The sequence below is a fragment of the Papilio polytes genome, unplaced genomic scaffold (assembly GCF_000836215.1).
Source record: "Papilio polytes unplaced genomic scaffold, Ppol_1.0 DF824157.1, whole genome shotgun sequence".
NCBI classification, from domain to species: Eukaryota; Metazoa; Arthropoda; class Insecta; order Lepidoptera; family Papilionidae; genus Papilio; species Papilio polytes.
The window spans coordinates 472,885-479,017 of NW_013525047.1; positions in this window are offsets into that span (position 1 = coordinate 472,885).

The window sequence follows — 6,133 nt, forward strand, 5'->3', positions numbered from 1 at the left end:
TTCTCTAGAGCGTAATTATAACGAAATTAGTTACACCCACCATATTGACGTCAATATGTGTACTATTTTTTATTTTTATTTTTTCCATTACTTATAACATAAGACAGGGTTTTTAATTATATTAAAAGTAACTTTCACTAGCGACTCCGTCCGAATGGAATTAAAAAAAAAACAAAAGTATGTACCCTATGTGTTCTTCCAGACTATCCTCTATAACTGCTAAATTTTATAGAGATCCGTTCAGCCGTTTAGGCTACAAACTCTAACAAACATCCATCCATCTAAACTTTATTATTTATAATATTGGTATAATCTACAATTGTACACGATTTTATAAACATAAGTTATACAAAAGTTTTTCACATTTTCATTTGACAACCCTAATGTTACTTTTTTCAATTTTATTGTCAATACACTGTAGTATATTTTATATTTAATCTTGGGTCTGATAACACATTACGGAAACATCGATTTACAGGTTTTAAATTGAAATTAAAGTGTTGGAAACGGTAGTCAGCATAATAAAAAAACAAAAAAGTTGCAGCCTTCGTGAGAAATCATGTTTACGAATAAATGCTTGGACATGCACATTACGTTGGTAAATAACCACCCATCTTGTTTACAACCTTTCTTAAAAGGTTTTAATTTAAAAGGAATTTTAGGGTTGTTTTAATTTGAAATCAAATTTCATTCTTGTTTGTAGAAAACAACAAATAAAATGCTGCACTCATTTAAAACATTTCAGCAAAAACATGCCATTTATTTTATTATAATGTAATAATATTTAATAAATATTACCCATTATTACTAAGTGCTATTCGAATCAATTTTCATGTCAAAATTTAATATCAAGAAATTAACAAACGCACCTATAGGACTAAATTATCTCCGTCTAAAATTGGATGGAATTTATTCACAATTTGATTGCTGTTTGATTTATTATCGTTATTTATTAATCAAAACATATTTACGCAAAAGATCAAAATGTATACTTTGGATCTCTAACAGCCAGAGGAGGGGACGAAAGTCCACTTTCCATCCCATCCTTATTAGAAAAAGCGTTTAAAACTACTTCAAATTAGACACTGTCTATCATTATCAACGTAAGGTTGGCACCGGGTCCTGCTCTTCCATACATTTCTATCAGCCGTCATATCTGAGTCCACTCCCGTCTTAAGCATTTCCTCTTTCACACAATCCATATTGTCTTCAGTCTTCCTCTACTTTTGTAGCCATCCACATTCAATCTTAACACTGTTTTATCATAATCAAATTTCAGCTTATCCTACTCCCGTAGGGTCAGTGCAACAGGTTTTTATCCTCCACATAACTCTATCATACGTCATCTCAGTCATCACTCTCTATTTGATCATGTCACCTTTCACGCAATCCATCCCTTTCTAGGTCTACCTTTACCGATGTAAAACACCTTACGACCGACACTGTTTATCCCACAAAATAAAAACTATTTAAAACCCCTATTGAGATATTTCCATTGAATTACATAAAGTAACAAAGAGAAAGCTAGTTATTAGAGCCAGATATGCGATCTGCATACTAACAATGCCGCATATCTGCTTCCTAGATGTAATTGACACCGGGAGAAACTGTGACGAGTGGCCTGTAAGAAAGCCCTAGTCTCGCAGATCGCGGCTCGCGGCTTAGTATATCATAACGATATGTAGAAATCTGAGAAATCTTACAAATGAACCGTGATAATTGTACTTGAAAACCATATCAATACACACACAAACAGTAATCTACGATTTGTTAGCAAGTTCGAATTTGATGTTTAAAAAAACTTTGATTCAAAATTTGTATCGCAACCTCTTATTACTTGTAAATCTAAACTAACATTATAACGAGGAAATATTTGTATTTTTGTACGTATTGGAATAACTCAAAAACTGGGCCGATTTCTTCACCATACGTCCATATTGAATAGGCTATACTTTTTAGTTTTATTGAACGAAGTCATAGCAGCAGGTAGTATAGTTATATTACTAAACAAATTAACTCTACGTGAATATTATCTCCAAATACACCATGCTTATACTTTAAATGCAAAAGTTTAGATAGATGGATGTTTGTCAGAGTTTGTAGCCTTAACAGCAGTACAGAGCTCGATTAAACTTGGCATTAGATGTAGAGCATAGTCTTGAAGAGCACATATGCTACTCACTTTCTTTTTAATTCCACGCGAAAGGATTCGCGGACATAAGCTAGTAAATCTATAAATACAGTATTGAATGAGCAAGCATGAAGCAATTGGTTCACAGAGCTTACTTGATACTAAATTGTCCAGTAATAAATTGTAGAGCCCAGTTAGTTAATATTTGTTTTATCGCGATTGCTCCGCACCGCGTAATGACCATAAGTCTATCTTAGAGTGTCGTATTAAGGACGTTTCGTCGACTCTCCGACTGATTTATGATGTAACTGGATGATACAAGACATAGGAGTTAGCGATTGTCAACATTATGACAAACTAGCTTTTGTCTGCGACTCCGTCCTCGTTGAATTTAAAATAAGGAAGTAGCCAAAATCTATGCCAAATATTATCCAGATCCTTTTAGCCGTTTAGGCTACAAACTCTAAAAAACATCCATCCATCGAAACATGTATGATGACATCTCAACTAAGCCGTTCTTGCTAATCTGACGAATATTATAAATGCGAAAGTTTAGATGGCTAGATGTTTGTTAGAGTTTGTAGCCTAATCTACTGAACGGATTTCGATGAATTTGGCGTAAATGTAGAGGATAATCTCGAAGAGCACATAGGCTACTTACTTTTGTTTTTTCTTTACCACGCGGACGGAGTCGCGGGCGAAAGCCAGTTCAGTAGAAAAATACGAACATTCATAGTTTATCATCATAATTTTTCTGTCCTTTTCCTTGCGGTAGCAGCAGAGTATGTATTCTTCTGTATTTCTCTATCAGTTTGAATTAACTTCCTCCTTACGCATATTTCTTTTTCAGACAATCTTGGATGGATTATTTTCTTACATTCAATCAGATAGCTTACTGTCTGTGTTTACTTCATAAAACGTAATCCGCTCCTATCTTATCCCTTGTTCCGATAGGTAAGATCATCCAGGAATACCTCTGGAGTCAGCCGGGAAGAGCGCGACGAAATGCAAACGGGTTCCACATTACGCAAACTCTCAGTCGTCCTTGATTCCTGGAATGTTTATTTAATCTGTGAGAAATGGAGTTAATTGTGTAGAACAATAATTCTCTAAAGAACACGAAAGAGCAGAAGGAATTTAAATAAAACTAGCTGTTCCCATGCGGTTTCATCCGAATGGAATTTTGAAAATGTTATTTTATTGTTTACATTTGTCAAATTATCAATAGCAAATGTCAAAATGACATGACATGACAAACCTGAGCAATCTTTCTTTCTTGATGTTGGCAGCAGCTTTAGTCTCTATCCCACATTAGGATCTTTATCCAAAATATTTACCCCCTAAGTTTAATGGCGTGAAAATATATAGCCTAAAGCGTGACGCAAGTGTTGGGCTTTTTATTAAAAAAAGATTTATTCAAAAGTGTGCTGTAATTGCTGACATCTTAGGCAACAAAGAAGTGTGTGTTTACGCTTTATTATAATAGTATAGATTAAAAGTTAAAGAATATATAAGGGTTCATTGACATAATTATTTCGAAAGTGTTAAAACAAAAGGGTTGGAAATATCTGGTCTAGAATTACCGCTATTTATAGCGAGAAAGTAGTAATTGTCGACTTTCTACAATTAATATCTCAAACTGACATTACAAGAATTCAGGATTAACATGTTTATAGGTTTCTTATTCTATTGGCATTTTATTATCTTTGTATAGGTGATATAATTAAATCTATTTTAATCACAATCCTACACAGCGTAGCATATGCAAAGTCAACCATCTCTGGACAGTCGACTAAAGCCTAGTCACGTCTAACTAAGGTAGGCTCCTCTCAATCGCTGGGTCGCGGAAGATAGTGCAAGCGTTCCCGTGACCCAGCCACTGGCGGACAGAAGGAACACCGCTTGGTTTTTAGTGGGTATTCCGGCGATTTTCCATCTTCTTGGCCGGCTAGTCCCACATACCCCCTGGTATCGCGGGGGATGTGTAAATGCATTTTCCCACCGGAAAAAAGGCTCCTCTCAATGTAGGTATAATAAGATAGCACTACTCAAAATTAACAATAATAAATTGAATATCATTTTTAAATTAGCTGTCGAAATAGAATAAAAACATTAATTAAAAGTTACCCAAAGAGCGTGATCACTTTTAACTAACTATAGCATAACATAACAAATAAACTCGATATAAAGTTAATTCGTACTAATAACGTTCGTCGTCTGTTTTTACAAACGTTATTCCGAGGTTTTTTTTGATTCCTATAAGCTTATATGGAAGTAAGAATACTACTCGATATTTAGTTGTGCAACTAAACAGTTGAATTGGCTGCGAAACAATCGACAATCGCCTACAATTTTGTCGTAGAATAGTCAAAGGTGTACGCCCGCTCTTACAGTCTTCTTAAAGCTTCAGTAACTTACTTTTATGATTATAAAATAACGTTACAAAATTATTGCAATGAGTTTGTTTATTCTTCTCTGTCCTTCATTTCTCTTTGAATTTCCTATTGTTAGATTAAATCCCAAAAATGTGTTGCAAATAATCTGTAAGTATACCATAATATAACCAGCACTTTTTCACTTTTTTTCATAATTATGTTGTGTACCTTTGGTTTAAAACATAGTTCTATTAATTCATTATTCTTATTTGTAATTATGCATTAGTTTTAAGCTGTTTGGTGAACATAAATAAATAAATATAAACCTCATATAAACATAAAGCTTAGATATTGCCCTAGACTAAGACATCCATAGATGTTATAACTTTTTTATAAATTGTATAACAAATTCTTTATCTTATCATAGTATGTCTACAGCATAAGCGGCTGTTAGATGTAAAAAGTGGACTTGATTTGACGATACAGAACTTGTTATTAATAAAGTCGATTGGTCACCGTAAATATGTAAAAACCGACAGTTTATAAAATCACAACTTATACCACAATATCTTTAAATAGAGACAATTCGATATGATCACAGAAATCTATACAAATCTTATTTTTTCTTAAAAAATATTTGTTTTATATGAGTAATTTAATTTCGAAACAAATAAAATTTGAATTAACTACTTACTTTTAATATTTTCCGGTCAGATTAGTAAGATTATTTACAGCCAAAGTTTGCAATTTGACAGTGACGCATCTATCTTTAGACGTTGGTAGCATTCCGCCATTTTGATTGACCGTTCAACCTGCATGTAGATTAGGAATTTTGCATTAGTTAGACGAGAAGGTTATCTTTAGATTGCAATTAAAATTGTTGCACTATATGCTGCAGCTATAGGTGAAGGTTGCAATCTTATGCAATTAATAAAACATTCACATTTCATTATTTTTTTTTATAATATAAGGTGGCAAACGAGCAAGCGGCCATCTGAATCCACCGTATTGGAAAGCGACCGCTGACCATAAACATTCGCAATTGCATGTTCGTTGCCTAACCTTAATTGACGGTGGAGGAGACGCACATAAAGAGGACATTTTCCCTTACTATGCGGCTCCACCGTTAAATCAACTTTTCCTTCCCATCCTTTTCTATTAAGAAATGGGTGGAAAGGGAAAGGGGCTAAAATTGGGCCTCCTGCACCAAACTCATCAGACTGCACGCGGAATTGCTTCCATTTCACGCCTGTTTTCTGTGTGGTCGTGGTATTACACCGGGCGAGCCGGACTATTCGTGCGAAGATGTTAAAGCGGGCTCTACCACTGTTAATTATAAAATATATTAATACAATAGTTAAAAACTAACGCGCCAAAGCATCTGTTAAACAAAATCCCGCCATTCAAATATTTGAACTTAATAAAAACAATTAGGGATTAACATACAGTTGATTAGCTTATTAAGTTAGTAACTTATAAGTTGATTAACTTAATAAGTTAACTACACTATAACAACTAACAACGTAAGTTTCGAGGGATGTTTGTATAATCGAAACGGAACAGTCTAGAAGAACATGCAACATATTTTTAAATACCGCGGGAACGAAATTGCGGGCAATAGCTAGTT